At 34.9% G+C, this 17,443-nt stretch overlaps 1 protein-coding gene across 1 annotated transcript in view; it reads right to left on the bottom strand.

The window, feature by feature from the left end:
- Positions 1 to 16,006, bottom strand: part of LOC107753060 (thyroid hormone receptor alpha-A-like) — a 30,119-nt gene extending 14,113 nt beyond the window's left edge. The window contains exon 1 of the mRNA XM_016569166.1: positions 15,938 to 16,006. The gene's annotated coding sequence lies outside the window, so the exon portion shown is untranslated. The remainder of the gene's footprint in view (positions 1 to 15,937) is intronic.
- Positions 16,007 to 17,443: the final 1,437 nt, after the last annotated feature.

The following is a 17,443-nucleotide window of genomic DNA, read 5'->3' as shown; positions in this document are numbered from 1 at the left end:
ACTGTGCAAGGTCAATAACTCTGCCGTTTCCAAGGCAACCACTAGGCCTCTCTCTAATTATAGGAAAGCTGAACTGGGTTATTCCATAATGGCTGACCTCAGTGTTTAATAATTTAGCAGATCATTCCATTTTGGGATTAATTTACTCATTTTTTTTAAAGATTGTAGTGGTTTAGTTTGTGAAGGATGTCACAATTTCTGCCCTTTTCTCCATCTCTCTCTTTCTCTGCACGGACATGCATTATCACCTGCGTGTCACACCTTAGGATCTCACATTCTTAAACAGCCAATAACACTACTTGAGTCTGAATCAGTGTGATATATGAAGTTGTGACAATTTACTGTATGATGCGGAATGTCACGAAATTTGCCAAATTCTGGACGAATAAATCGAAAGTAGGTCAGTTCACTCAAATCAGATCACAATATGGGCTAGAGTCTGTGAATATTGAGCCACAAAAAGACTTTTAAATATGAATCCTGTCTCTGTGTGAATCTTAGAGTCTATGGTGTGAATGAATGGTGCAAATGGGTGGTTTTGTTTACTACACAAACTGAAGCGCGCGTGACGCTTGCAGTGTTTTAGCGTCTGCCCGCTCAATAAATGAGGACATAAATACATGAATCAACATCTCCAGAGCTGCTCTAAGAGTCACTTCATGAGCATTTGACCATTTCATTTTAGAAAAACTGTCATATACAAACAAACAAAACTCTTTATGGTAACCTGTCAAAATAAAAGTCAGGTTAAACTTGAAGAAATTGTGACAGAAATATTTTACTTTTGTACATGTATTTTAAACATTTAAATAAGAATAACAATAAAAATGTATTTTGATTAATTATAAAATATTACTAATCATGAATGCAGTATGCAATTTTTAGGCCCGGTACAAAACCTGGGGTTATGCGCAACAGACTTCCGTATTCTGTTAACCGGGTCTCATTGCTTCCGGTTCAAGCGTTTTGCATATGTTTCGTTAAATATGAAGCAGTTTTACTCAAGATGCCTTCAAAGTAGATACCAATGATTATCATAACCAATGTTCATCACATATGCGGACTGATATCTAAAAGTTTTTTTATTTTTATTCTTTTCACTATCATTTAGTCAACAATAAAAATAGCTAGCTAGTTTAACTCATTATCTTAAAGGGGTCATATGATGCTGCTAAAAAGAACATTATTTTGTGTATTTGGTGTAATGAAATGTGTTTATGCGGTTTAAAGTAAAAAAAACACATTATTTTCCACATACTTTACATTATTGTTTCTCCTCTATGCCCCGCCTTCTGAAACGCGTCGATTTTTACAAAACTAATCGGTCTGAAAAGCGAGGTGTGCTCTGATTGGCCAGATATCCAATGCGTTGTGATTGGCCGAATACCTCAAGCATGAGACGGAAAGGTGACGTTCGACATATACCCTTTTATATATATATATATATATATATTTTTTTTTTTTTTAAACACAGTATCAAATATAACATATGGAAGATTGTTTCCGCCACAGGATAAAAAAAATAGATTAATAGAAATAGAAATAAAAAGATTCCTGTGACTTTTTATCTCACAATTCAGACGTCCAGAATTGTGAGATATAAACCTGCAAGTGGTGAGATATTGTAATGTGGTGTTTTGGGTTGTGTTTCTTGGCTTCACTACACTCGCCTTCAGTGGACTGATTCATTACAGATATAAACTCAGGGTAACACTTTAGTTTAGAGACCATTTCTCACTATTAAGTTGCTTATCATGCATATTACTAGCATGTTGGCTGTTTATTATTACTTATAAAGCACATATTAATGCCTTATTCTGCATGGCCATATTCTAGATCCCTTAATCATACCCCCATGCCTAAACTTAACAACTACCTTACTGTTAATAAGCAGCAAATTAGGAGTTTATTGAGGCAAAGGTCTTAGTTAATAGTTGGTTAATAGTTAGAATTGTTTCCCAAACTAAAGTGCGACCAAACTCAGAATTGCTTTTCTAAGCTTTTCTAAGGTCAAAAAGTCTTGTGTGGGGGCCCTGAAATATTTCCTTATAGGGGGCCTTGGGACAAAAAGGTTGAGAACCATGTTATCATTAGGAAATACACTGTATTTTAATGTTGTTTTTTAATCCTTTCCGATCAAACTAAGAGACTAAGAGAGAGTTAGAGAATACAGGGGCTTAACGGGTTCTTTGTATGGCAGCGGTGCTAGCACCTCAACCACCCCAAAGAACTGCTGAAGAAACATACTGGGTATAACCTTCCCTCAGGAAATCTATTCTTTAAATCTGATTGATTCAACCATAAAGCCTTGAACATACAGTACTCTGAACATTCAGAAACGAAAAAACCTGTAGCAGTATTTCAGATGATCACAATGTCCTTATTTAATCGGCTAAATGGCTATTTGTAAAACCAGTAACAAATTAAGTAGACCCGAAAGCAGCTTCTATTCTGTTGCTTTCTGAAACCATTCAAGTACAAACAGATGGCATACATTTGTATACAGCAAATGCACAGAGTCCATATGGCTAAAACAGATTTTGGCAGAAGAGGACTCTTGAGCTCCCATGAAAATTATTGGATTTGCAAAACAAAATTGACCTCTCTAATTTCCTCCCTGGTGAAGTGGACCACTCGCCCCATTTTCCATCTCTTGTGTATTTTCAATGGGGAAATAAAGCTAGCAGAAACAGGAGACCTGCATCGTGTGTTTAGAATTAAATAATAGAAACCCAAACAAGTGCCATGAGCACGGAGTCTGTTTCTTTCACTATGATAGAAACAGTGATTAGATGATTAGTCAGGAAATGCATGTCTGGACAGAATGTATAGTAGTTGAAAAGCTAAAACCATGTCAGCAAAGTGGCAGATTTGTCAAATACACTTTAAGAAGATGTTTTTTAAACTCTCTACTTCATGTTTGAAAGTACTGAACCAATAAAAAAAGCAAAGTCAAACACACTGACTGCATGGGACTCCTGTTCTCTCCTTCTCAAAAGTCAAGGATGAACGTGTATGAGTGTTTCACTATAGTTGACTGAAGACAAGACAATCTAATTTAAACTCTGAACACCTGAAACTATGCTTTCATCTTGATTTTTCTCCCTATGCAAATAAAGACAGTCCTAAAATTCACTAATGGCCCACAAAAGAGAGAATCTAAAGGATTATGTAGTGGAACTGTGATTCACACTGACACTTGGTAGGAAATTTACAGTTATCTTGAGCTCAGATTTAAATTTGCATCCCTCTCAACACATGACAGAACCATAACTGAGAGGAAGGTGAGAAATGGAGTATGATTGACGTCTTGTGTGGGAGTTTGTGATTTCTAAGAATGATAAAAGCAGAAAACGTAACAGCTGTAAACACCATTATGGTGGACTGGTTTAGTTTCCTGTGTGGTTACAACTGAATTGTTTGAGACACCTCAAAAACTATTTGTGGTAAGGGGAAATTTCTAAATAAAACCACAATTTGTATCTACTAGATTTACAAAAGCAGATGAAATGAGATCAAACTGCTTAAGACATTCTTTGAGACACTGGCCAACCGAATCCCTATAGTACACGTGAGAAGTCACTGCTAGAATGTAGGCCATGGGAATTTCCCAAAACTGAGCTGTGTACAGTATTGGATATTACAGTAAACAAACATGGTGAATACACTGCGCGACAGAAACTTTGAATCTTATCTGCCGAAAATCAGATATCAAAACAAAAGCTTCTTGAGTGTGAAATGTTCTTTAGCTTTTGCATTACCTACACCAGGAGATTAAGTAGCCATCTGATCAGCATGGAAGTCTCAGTTATTCTGCATGAACATATACTAGATCCCATAATCCTACCCCATACCTAAGCTTAACAGCTACCTTACTAACTATTAATAAGCAGTAATTAGGTATTTATTGAGGTAGAAGTCAAAGTTAATAGTTAGTTAATAGTGAAAATTGGACCTTAAAATAACCTAAAGTGTGTGTGTAACGTAGTGTGACCTAATGTTTCTCAAGCAAATACGTATATTGAAATGATTTCTTAAGAATTATGTGACAGTGAGTGTTTACATTTATGCTGTGAAAAATAAAACAACAAATATTTGCTAAATAAAGGTTTTACTTATTTTATCTTTCCATTTATATTTACCATTAGAGTTAGATGCATAAACCTAAAGAGAAATATAAAACTATGTCTGTCAATATAATAATAAAATAATGAATAATCAACACTTGTTTATGTTGAAGTTCAACTTCTGACTGGTCAAACTTAAATGTCTCACTCTCAACTCTTAACTACTGTCAAGAAAAAAATAACAGATGGCCATAAGAGAGACATAAGAACAGAATGGACAGGGATTACAGTAACTGATGGAACAGGAAAGAGGAAATATCATGGTTAACCTGTCACATACAGTATGGCCTTATTTCCCATCAGGTTACAGGGTTGTGTAGGAAAATGCAAAGAGCTGCATTAAGTGTCTGAGTCAGATCATCTTAAGTTCAAATAAATATGTGACCCTGGGTCAATTTTTCGAAATTGAGATTTATACATCATCTGAAAGCTGAATAAATAAGCTTTCCATTAATGTATGGTTTGTTAGGACAATATTTGGCCGAGATACAACTATTTTAAAATCTGGAATCTGAGGGTGCAAAAAAATCTAAATACTGAGAAAATCGCCTTTAAAGTTGTCCAAATGAAGTTCTTAGCCATGCATATTACTAATCAAAAATTAAGGGTCAATCACAACGCACTGGATAGCTGGCTAATCAGAGCACACCTCGCTTTTCAGACCGATTAGTTTTGTAAAAATCGACGCGTTTCAAAAAGGCGGGGCATAGAGGAGAAACAATAATGTACAGTATGTGGAAAATAATGTGTTTTTTTTACTTTAAACCGCATAAACACATTTCATTACACCAAATACACAAAATAATGTTCTTTTTAGCAGCATCATATGACCCCTTTAAAATCTAAATCTAACAATCAATGATCAATTTACACTAAATACAAAAACATAGTGACAAACAGCATTATTTAAGGGAGAAATCTTTCTTCATTCCTCATTTTACACAAAAAAAATGAAAATTAGTATTGACGAATACTCAATAATAGCCTAAAGGCATTTTTTTGACCAGCTGAACACTACTCATTTCATCTTTATAATAGTCAACATAAACCATTACTCGAGGTGAATGAAAAGCTGAATATGTCAGAGCTTTATCATTTTGGCATTTACTGTATTATAAAGATCATTCCTTCTTAAGTTAAAAAGTGCCATGATGTTTTTTCATCTTTTATTTGAAAGTGGAGATAATCCTGACAATGAAAGTTCACATACTATCTGGTTCACTTTGGTGTTTACAGCACTAAAGAAAAAGACATTGTACTCCAAAAACATATTACTATAATCATAGCATGTTGTTTATTCCAACACATTCTGGAATATGAAATAGTGTAGTATGGGATCCCTGTCAATTATACATTACTATTTGCATAATTATTTTAAAAATGTTAGTAAAAAAGATACAAACTGTCACAATGCCATACTGGAAAAGATGCACAAGTAAAAAACTGTTAACCGTTACCACATTTCTACCTGATTTAACCCATATAAAAATAAAAAGAGAAAAAAAAGAAAATTATTATTTTTAAAATAAATTATTATTTAGCAATGCATTAAATTGTTCGAAAGTGATAGTAAAGGGATTTATAATGTTACAAAAGATATCAGTTTAAAAAAATGCTGTTCTTTTGAAGTTTCTATAGATCAAAAAATTCCCCCCAAAAAATAGTTTCACAGTTCAGTTTCACAAAAATATCAAGCAGCACTGTTTTCAACACTGATAACAATAACTTTTTTAATCTAAATAAATTAGTGATGTTCATATAAATTCATGCACTTATACTGATTCAGTAATATATTTTCGAGTTAATTAGTTGAAATAAATATTTTCAACTTTCAACTGCAGGATCATGCTGCATTTTAACACTTACATGAGAAGTAATGTCTTTTTTAGATGGTGTCTACAGTCCATCTCACATGGACCCCTTTAATGTCCTAATGATTTTTGGCATAAAAGAAAAATCAATAATTTTGACCCATACAATGTATTTTTGGCTATTGCTACAAATATACCCCAGCGACTTAAGACTGGTTTTGTGCTCCAGGGTTTCATATGGTAAAAGCCTCCCACATGTTTTCATGATGTAAAGGAACATATCCGTACCTTACCTTGATCTGCAGTCCCTACTAACCCTAAAGTAAATCTGTCATTGAGTTTCTGTTTGCTGACGATGCAAAGCACAAATCAGATTGTTGACGATCACATGCAACACAAATCCAATGTTTGAATTCCACTTACAACAACCCCTGATCCCCTCTGAGTCTACAAAACACAGGCATTAGCTAGGCTAGGCATTAGATTTTGGGGTTAGCTGGGGCTTGGGCAAGGGAAATAATCTACCAGTACAGTTTCATGCTTAAAACATTCTAGGCAAACGTATAGACGGGCAGGAGTTGGATTTAGGTCCTCTGGCAATATCCCAAGAGATCCTGAGAGGTACTGAGAGTATGTGACCAGGTCAAAAAAATAAATAAATAGACCCTGGGTTACTCAGTAAACATCCGATTCACAGCCAACATGTTCCATCACTTATATAGCCTACTGCAGAACTCCTACAAACCCCACACAAGCAGGTCAATGTTTTAAAGGGGTCATATGATGCGATTTCAAGTTTTCCTTTCTCTTTGGAGTGTTACAAGCTGATTGTGCATAGATAAGATCCCTGTTTTCAACTGCAGGATCATGCTGCATTTTAACACTTACATGAGAAGTAATGTCTTTTTTAGATGGTGTCTACAGTCCATCTCACATGCATGTCTGATTCAGATCACATCAGCAGCATATTCACACACTGCACGTCAAAAACACAACTTCTATTTCTGTTCATTAGTAAAAGTCTAGCGTGTTTTGTACAGTACACAATGTTCTTACTCTAGAGACATAGTATAGCAAAAAAGGTTAAGGCTCAATACAAATCAATGCACAATCCAGTGTAAATGGATCTATAGGGAGATATTAGCTCTCTGCAGGGACCTTGATGCTACACCAACCAACAAGGATACACAAGGTGACACACTGACTTCACTTCACTTTGAGCAGTGTGGTAAACATCCAAGTGGGTTTTCAGTCCATTTGTAGCCCCTGTTGTTTCTGTTTTTCAAAGCAGTGTAGCTTTTCCTGTAACAAGCGACTTTTTTAGACAGGCAGTTCTACAAAGCTGTTTCATGTCATATTTTATTGTGTATGCAGCTCTACAGTCGAACAAACATGTAATAATCAAACATGTGCTCCTATAAACATGTCCTCTCACTCTCAAATTTGTGTCATTTTAGTGAATAAGTTTTTTGTAAAGTTCAAATAAATGAACTTTAAAAATGAAAAGAAATGAATCACCAATTCAAGCCTCTATATAAACAGTCTCCCAAATCGATATTCATTCAAAAACCCTCATGCTTCAGCTTAGCAAACTAAAGTTTGAAAGTAGCTTCCCCAACACTGCTCTTTACACATGTGATGCCTGCTAAGAGTCAAGAGACTGAGCAAAGAGAGGAAGTGGTGCACTAAAAAAACAAAACAAATCATTTTTCACTGTTCAAAATGGAATGAATAACTGAACACGTACTGAATAGTACCAGAGTATGCTTTGATGCTGTTTTTAAAAAACAGTAACTGAAAAAATTGGCTATATAAGTATGTGTAAACAATAAAGCAAGTCAAAATCCCATTCATTTTCTCCATAGGAAAACTGATTTTTAAGGATAATTTATAAACCATGCCCATGATTCTGCAAAGAACATCACATGCACCTCTAATGCCACAGGTTAGAGGCTATATACACATTAATATGCATATATATTTAAAATTAGAAGCATTTTAGTTTTTAAACGCTCTCTGTCCAAACTAGTGTTTTAAATGCTTTCCTAAAGTTGCTCGTCAACACTGACACATCTGAAGATGCCTTGATCACCTGCACATCCGTAAAATATCATAAATCACTGAGATGATACCGAATGACCAGACATAAAGTTCTCACAATATTCTTCTGGTACAATCTTTTTTTAGCTAAATACCCACCACTCACTGGTGTGTCCAGGTCACACTCAAAATCAGCATTCAATGAACGGTTTATAACGCAACTTGTTCCACAGAAAAGCAATTGCCAGAAAATATTGCATCTTTGTAATATGTAATATAGAGTGTACAAAGTTACATTTATTATTTAATTTCTTTTAACAAATTTAAGTTTTAACATTTATTATTTATATTTTACACTTGCACTCTATTCTATTTCTATTCTTACTTGTCTTCTTTCAAAAAAATTAGATCCTCTGATGCTAACATTCTCTATTCTTTTTCTATATAATCTTCTCATTTTCTTTTTATTTATGATAAAAATAAACTGCGTTAGGCTAACAGAGACTTGTCACAGCACTTACATATTATTGTCCTTTTGTTGGTTTTGATTGCTTCTATTGTCCTCATTTGTAAGTCGCTTTGGATAAAAGTGTCTGCTTAATGACTAATGTAAATATTTAGCAACATTATTAAAGTGATGCCAAAACCTGGAATACTAATTCATTGTTGGATACCTCAAGTTTTTCAATTGATGAGTAAAATAAGGTCTGTGGTAAACATACTACAAAAGTGAATTTTGAAGCAGTTATGTTTATTTTTTAAAAACGTATGCAAGTAGATAGGAATGTTTGGGGTGTGAGTGTGTGCGGTTTACATTGTAGAACAAAATGTTCTACAATGAAATGTTGAACATTTTGTTCAAGGTAATGTTCAAGTATCGTCAAGTTATGTTTACCACAGGCTTTATTTTACTCATGAATTGAAAAACCCATTAGGAAAATGAATTAGTCTTCTGGATTTTGACCTCGCGACTGCAGCACTCTACGCCAGTACAAGATAGATATGTGTACGATATGAGTCACTTGACTAGACATTTGTTATAATTTTTAAACACCTCCATTTTCACAGTCCACACTACAATGTGAAAACTGTTTTTAAATGTATTCAGAGAATCTTAAAAAGCTCAGTGAACAAAAGGCAAAAATGTAGAGAAAAGATGGATTTTCAAACAAGTCGTTCAGCCACAAAACTACTGACAGTGGCAATCGCTGCTGTTACATTACAGCGTTTAGTGTACATATAGTAGAGGTCAAATGGCTGTTAACTCAAACTATAGTAGTTGTGTTACTCATAATGAATCAGCCTATACTTAGTCTCCATGGAGCACAAGGTGTGGCACCACTGTAAGTGTCGCAGCATATAGTTACGTTGGCAACTTAACAGACACATGTCACACTACAGCAGAAAGACAAACACAGTTGCGAGGGAAAACAGGGAGGTGAGGGCTTGACAAACACATAAATCATGCCGCTGAAATATATATACGCACGCTCTCTTCCTCTTTCACATTTACATGCAGACTCGCACAGACTCACGCAGGATCAACAATCTGCACGAGGTGAATGAAGGGGCAGTGGGAGTCCAGTGAAACGTGATCCACTTCAATCTTCTGGTTACAGTGCTGTCGCTGTAATGCGAAATGGCTTTTTGGGGAGACGCAGGGGTCACGGTCTGACCATGGAGACATTTCCACTGCACCTGTGCCATTCTTTACATAAGCTGCCACTCTATACAGTCACTGACACTTCATACGCTTATGGCACACAACGCCACACATGCATTAAATATACTGAAGCATTCTTGGTAAGCCTTTCTGGGAAAAGGGGTTTGTGCATTTTTGTCTACTGAATGTAGACTGCACAAGGAAATATGAAGTAAACCGAATGTGCACTGCAAAAGTAAACAAGCAAAATTAGGTCATCTGTTGGCAGGCTTACAGAGCTATTTGATACTGATATTCTCACACTATCTGTGTGCAATGCAGTCAAGAAATTTGATATTTTTCTCTCTACATCAGGCATATGTTCTGATCATGCCTTCTGAGAGGCTGTTTAGCCAAAGGTAGGGCTATATTCAAAATCGCGATTCCTCGATTTCTAAAAAAATTAAATCGTGGTAAAACAATAAATTCGAATTAATCGATAAAATCGCCCAGCCCTATAGCCAAAGGGGATTAAAAAAAAAAGGAGAATAGCCCTCATATGGCCAATTCACCATCAATAGCGAATGTTTGATATTAGTCACAGTAATAATGTGTGGCTTGATAGAGCAGTAATACATAAGTTACACTACCGTTCAAAATTTGGAGTTGGTAAAATGTATTATGTATTTGAAAGGAGTCTCTTTTGCTCTCCAAGGCTGCATTCTTTTGAAATACAGTAAAAACATTAATCTTGTGAAATATTACTACAATTTCAAATAACTGTTTTCTATGTTAATATATTTTAAGATGTAGCCTAATTTATTCCTGTGATGGCAGAACTGAATTTTCAGCAGCCATTACTCCAGTCTTCTTGAAAACAGTTGTGCTGCTTAATATTTTGTGGAAACCATGATATATATTTAAGATTCTTTGATGAATAGAAAGTTCAAAAGAACAGCATTTTTTGAAATAGTAATCTTCTGTAACATTATAAATGTCTTTACTGTCACCTTTGATTAATTTAATGTGTCCTTGCTGAACAAAATCTTACTGACCCCAAACTTTTGAATGGTAACTTACCCACACTCTCACTATCAAAAGGTAACCAAAATCTAGTATTAGCAGTTTCAACAATCTCAAACCCTGAAGAGGGTGTCCATATGGCCCAGTTCAGTGGGGCCAGTTTTGTTGCTATCATCTGGAAAATGTTTAGGAACCATTCTTGCCAAAATACTTCACATCACTAAGCTGTTTCTTCAAGCAAGCTGTCAAACTACTACATCCTGTCAGGACTCCCATTCCCTTTTACCTCCAGCGGTTTAATATGAAATACAATAGAACGAGACTTTATGCTTACAACAAGCTCACATCTAGTGATATACCAAGACACACAAAGCTCTGCTATAGCCACTCATGACATGCACTCTTAAAGAGACAGTAACTCTCTTAAACTCTGCCATAATATATCATTACCCTTTAAATTATAATATATGATATATAGATCTTTCAAAATGGGCATAAACAATTAAATATCCAATATTAAATAACCAAAATAATAGGCCAATGAATAATATTGTGCATCCCTAGCTACAGCCTATATTTGGGGTCATTGTTAATTACCAGTGTTTCATATTGGATTTCCTATTGTAGGTCTGAGAATATACCATTTAAATGTCCCTTTCTCTCTCTCTTGTTCTTGCTTTTTATTAGCTGCTTCGTTATACATGCCTCAGGGGAAAGTGAGTACTTCAGTATTGGCTCATTATGCCTGAATGTCTAAACATAATCCAACTGCAAGACAATACGTACATTATGTAGCTGCAAATGCAGTCACACATGGCATGATTAATGAGCAGGCATGAGGGGAAGCAATTACTCAATGTAAAATACCTAATGTCCAAGAAACAAAGAAGCACAAAACAACACAACTTCTGCTGTTTTGTGCCATTTGAATTACTTAGCAGAACTCAAAATTCTCTCTGCAACAACTTCCTTCCTCCAGTGACACATGTCAAACTGGCTTCTGCTTTACTAACACTGATACCAAATGTGGGTACTATGAGATGAGACTGAATAAAACATAGATTTCCAAGAGCATTTACATAAAACGTAGAAGGTTGTGAAAATAAATCTGGAACCTTTTAAGAAAGAGAATTAACTACCATAAACCCACATGTTTGAGATCTTTTGTATAATGAGAAATGAAGAATCAGGAACCGGGTAAAACCTCAGGATGTTTTTCTGTTACAAAGATTACAGCTAGAAAAGAAACAAGTCAGCCATTCTTCATTATTAAATGTCTGAGAAATATAAGAAATTATTCATGTTTAAATTTATATATCAGCTTAGATTTGTGATTTTGTGATGAATATGGACTATCAGGGTTCTGTTGCCTCCTTGTATTTTACCACTTAGTGTAGTGATGTCCCATATGTGCTTTATCCCATAAAACACAGCGGCCTCACATCTTTGATGTCTCATTGTAGCATAACAACATCTCATGGCTGATAAGAGTTTACAGTGCACTTATCTCCACCACGTTAACAACTATCATTATCACGTTTTCATAAACTTCCTATAGGAATGGCATCACGTCTTTTTTGCATACATTTTTGACCTTGAAACTGTTCAAAATGTTGGCCTGCTTATTGTACTCCGGTTCTTTTGTTCTCACTGTTATAAAATATAAAGATAAAATCACAGTGTAAAAAAATAAATATATTTCTACATAAAACCACTTTTATTTGTAAATGGAATTTTTGGCCTAACGATTTTGGGATGGACTTTTTGGGAACATTTTGAATTACAGTACTGTATATTACAGTACCAAAAAAGTATACTTTTATTCCGTAAGAATGCATTAAATTGATCAAAGGTGACAGTAAAGACATTTATAATGTTACAAATAAATTTCTACTTCAAATAAATGCTGTTCTTTTGAGCTTTCTATTAATCAAAGAATCCACTAAAATATTAATCAGCACAACTGTTTTCATGACTGGAATACTAGAATAATGTCAAAGTCAGCTTTGCCATCACAGGAGTAAATTACATTTTAAAACATTCAACTAGAAAAAAAATATTTTAAATGTTAATAATATTTCACAACAGTACTGTTTTACTGTATTTCTGATCAAAGAAATGCCGCTTTGGTGAGCAGAAGAGACTTTCAAAAACATTTTTAAAATCTTACTGTCACAATTCTCAGGAGGCAAGGAGCGAGGAAACACGGAGAAGAAGAGAATAATAGATTAAAAGGACTAGCAAAGCAAATGCAGCTCTTTACTTTTCAAAGGCAAAAGTCTTTGCATTCAGCACACTGGTTTTGATCAAAACAAAGGCTTTTAAGTGACCAGAAATCAAAATGTTAAACATGTCCAAATGTATAAATTCTCACCTTTTCACAATTTGTGATTCAATAAAATATGTGCACAAAATAAAGTGGAAATGAAGTGCATGTTTCTTTGGGGGATTTTTTGGGTGGGGGGGAGGTTATGAAAAATATGACATGGAAAAAATGGTCCCATGGGAAGGTAAGTTGGGAAGCACTAATCTACTGAATAGAGAACTTCAGAGATATGATATTTGTCTGAGCATGCAATACAATAGAATGAAAAGTGAAACTGCAATCTAATGATTACACTAAAATAAGAGAGTAACACTGAAGTAACACTAAAGAGAAATTTGTCATGACAATAATGTATCCGCTAACAGAAGATAAAACCTGGAAATTCTAACAGCAACTTTTTAGTTACAGTCAAACTTGACAGCATGAATATTAAGTCTAATGAATACAGTTCTGATGACTTGAATTTGTTGTCCAACCTGGAAGTGAGCATCACCCTGGTTTTCTCAACAAAAACCCAACAGGATTTTTCCATTGGATTTTTCCTTTTTGCAGAAAATGTGTTCTGTGACTGACAAAAGTTTATGATTTTTACATGTTTTGGTCATCATGATACATTTTCACAAATAAACACAACTTTAAAGAATGTTGAAACCTAAATATAATCACCATGAGTAAAAAGCTAAATGTAGGCTATAAACGAACTACACCATGTCACATGACATTAATATCACCTCAATTAAGCTACTGAAAACTCTTTCAATCCTTATAAAAAAAAAAAAAAGTTTAATGTCCCCAACCATAGATATGTATATGTAGATTCCACCTTTGACGTCAATGCATCCGCCATCTTGGAACGGCCAGTGTCGTCACTCACAGGAAAAATCAATCAAAGTCTTTCAAGACGCCACACTGCGCACCCTCTCATTGTAAAAAAACCACTGAAGAATTTCCAAAGAAATGGGATAACCTTTCACAGGTGAGAATGTTTGTTTTTGTTTTTATATATATTAACTCAATATTACAAGTTTAAACTTAATTAAACTATGGTAACTTTTTAATGTCATGTTAGCTAATGCCTTCATCTTGTTGTATTGTGTTGGTTTAGCATAATCACCTGCTGAAGTCTATTGCAGATATAAATACCCTTACCAAAAAGTAGTATACTTCAAGTTTATTTTAGTAAGTATACTTAAGTAAAGTTCAAGTATATTTTTAAGTAGTTTAAAAGAAGTATACTAATAGCACACTTGAATAAACTTCTTTTTCGTAAGGGTATGCATACATGTACATAACTGTGGATGCAGACACACATTCAACTTGCTCTTGAGTGTTCACAGACCAGCTTTGACCATTCAGATATGGCGGAAGACGGCTGCTAATGAGGCATCTATGGTTCCCATCGTGCTCTGAATTATTTAGCCCCTCACGACCAAGATCAGCTCGTATGCTCCTATTCAGTCCCGTGTTGCACCCGCTAAGGCTGGCACAATTAGGACATTTTGGCTGATGAATAAATTGTCACTTTCAGTGTATGATTCACATACACTGGGGGGGTAAATGAAAAATGATTTCCTGCAAAGCTTTGTAAACAAATATTTCATAGGGTTGAATGAATAAAATTATGTTTGAATATTAAAATATGAACAAATGATTTACATATTTCTCTTTTGAGTCCACTGCATTTACACTGACTTTTTTAACCCAGACCACCTGAATATTACACCAATATAATATTAATTACTATTATTGTTATTATTAGCTATTTGTTGTTAATATTATGCAATAGACACACACACACACACACACACACACACACACACAGTATACCGTGTATGAAGGTTTGAGCCACACAAGGTTTGTGCCACAGCTGCCCTAAACCAGCAGTACCAAATCATTTTTTGTTTCTGTAATGGTTAATCCACCTGTATGTGTATGCTCTTTAGTCACAGTAGTGTTTCTAATGCTAAAATATAATTATTGTTGCTATCCATGAATTTTCGAATGTACTGTTTTACAAGAAAGGCAGAAAAAAATAGTAAAGCACTTTATTATTTTTTTCCTTCAGGTGCCCAATTACAGTCAATAACAACAGAGACTGTGGGAAAGTACATAAAAACCATGGCAGCAAGAATGCTAGCTGCTATTAAGGCCAAAGGAGGCCATACAAAATATTACGTTTTTTGGTTATCATATGTGAGCAAAGACTATTTCATTGGTTCAGTTTGTTATTTGCCTAATAAACGACAATATAATTTTTAGTTTTAAACAAGTTTTTGACAGATCCAAAAATATTTGTGTTTTCTCTTTATTATGACAGGTGGTCTAATAAATTTGTTAAGGACATACAGTGCTAAACAAATTTATTAGACTGTATTTATTGACTGTAATTGGGCATCTGAATAAAAAAGAACAACAAAGTGCTTTACTATTTGTTCAGCCTTTCTTGTAAAACAGTTACAAATACTACTGTGACTAAAGAGCTTACACATACTGGCGGATTAACCATTACAGAAACATAAATGATTTTGGTAATCACCAATACTGTTGTTTTAGGACAGATGTGGCACAAACCTTACATTGTGTGGTGGTTGTCTAATAAATTTGTATGTATATATATATATATATATATATATATATAAATGACACTAGGGTGGTGAACAACTCGCTCGCCAGCGCCAGTCATCTCGGGTAGAATTAACAGAAGCCTGCATTTTATTATGGTTGTAGGTCTACACCCCTTACACGAGCCACAAGAACGGGAACTAAGTTAACTAGTCTTCTGCTGTGTATGCTAACCCGAACTTGGTGTCCCCTTATGCCGCGTGCAGAGTGCAGAGGCTCAAAACATGCGCAGAAGAGCGATGACGGCGCAGATGTTTTACCACTCTGCGCTTTGGCGCGCACCATAAGTGGACACCTCTGAAGTGAGAAGCTCGACACGACAGCTGACCGCATGACAATTACTCACCCACTTCCTTGGGAAGAAAGACAAACTGCTTCCAAAAACCGAAATGGTCCTCTGAAGTCCCACCAGGCTTCTTAACGAGCGGTCTTCGTCGCGAATCGCCTTTCGGCGGGTTGCGATACCCTTTCAAACCGAAAGAACAAGTTCAACTAATAGCCTGTATTCGGAATATATCCACTTAGACACAGTTAGTACATAATTTCTTTGATTATGTGTGAAAACGATTACGTTTCGCTGCCACAACAGGAAAATGCACGAGCTTTACTATAGTCGCTCCACCCCCTTTACGGTAAAGACGAGCTGATGGTATAGAAGTATGTGATTATATCAAATGCTGCTCTCTACAGGTTCATAGCAGCTTTTAACTCTGTGTGAGATGGATGACCCTGTGTGTGAAAGTGTGAGATGGATGACCCTGTGTGTGAAAGCACTTCCCGAGACAGCTGTGTGGTTGCCAGTGCCCACACATCTATACATCTGGAGGTCCTTGAATTGTTGTGATCTTGCAGCATGCTAATTCAAACCCCTTTTACTGTAGGAAATGCAATATAATGAGATTATATATTACAGAGAAGGCTTATATTTCCCTCTTTGGTAATCAAAAGATAATCATTCAAATTGAACATATGTATTGTGTAGCCTAGGTCAATGACATAAACTAAAAAAATAAAGAAATAAAAAAAATATAAGTGGTTATTCAAAGATAGGCCTACATCGAAAATGCTATTTGTACATTTGAATTCTATATGATAATATCCATTTTAATATTAGTTTTTTGAGGACTTAATAAAAAGTCTAAAATTTTCAAATGTTAAAAAATAAAACAATTGTACTTATTTAATATTATATTTATATAATCTCTCTCTCTCTCTCTCTCTCTCTCTCTCTCTATATATATATATATATATACATACACTGTATATCATAAATGTATTAAAATTACTATCAGTCACTGCTTGGTCACTACTGAAACAATGGAATATGAATAATGAAAGATTATGCTAAAGTTCTTATTTCTTTTTTTTTATTATTATTAAATATATTGAAAAACAGCCCAATCAATGTCAGAGTGAATGTCAGAGTGGTGTAACTAACATATCTGAAGTCGTTTTGTTATCATGTGACCAAAAAAAAAAAAAAAACATCGGTTATTACATTTCTTTATATGATATCAAATATTAGATATTTTAGATGAAATGGCACTTTTTGTTCAGGTCAAATTGAGTTCACCCAAAAATGAAAATTAGCTTGCGTTTTACTTACCCTCGAAGCATCCTAGGTGTATATGACTTTCTTCTTTCAGACGAATCCAGTCGGAGTTATATTAAAAATTGTCCTGCCTCTTCCAAACTCTATCATTGCAGTCTGCGGGTGTTGCAGTTGAACAGTCCACAAGTCGTCAAATAAAGCTTGCGCATTCTAATAAAACGTGCCGCAGACGTCTCCGGGGGGTGAATAAAGGCCTTCTGTAGTGAATCCATGCGTTTTTGTAAGAAAAATATCCATATT

Source organism: Sinocyclocheilus rhinocerous, unplaced genomic scaffold (assembly GCF_001515625.1).
Source record: "Sinocyclocheilus rhinocerous isolate Xijiao unplaced genomic scaffold, SAMN03320098_v1.1 scaffold191, whole genome shotgun sequence".
NCBI lineage: Eukaryota > Metazoa > Chordata > Actinopteri > Cypriniformes > Cyprinidae > Sinocyclocheilus > Sinocyclocheilus rhinocerous.
This window is presented reverse-complemented; position numbering and strand designations above follow the sequence as displayed.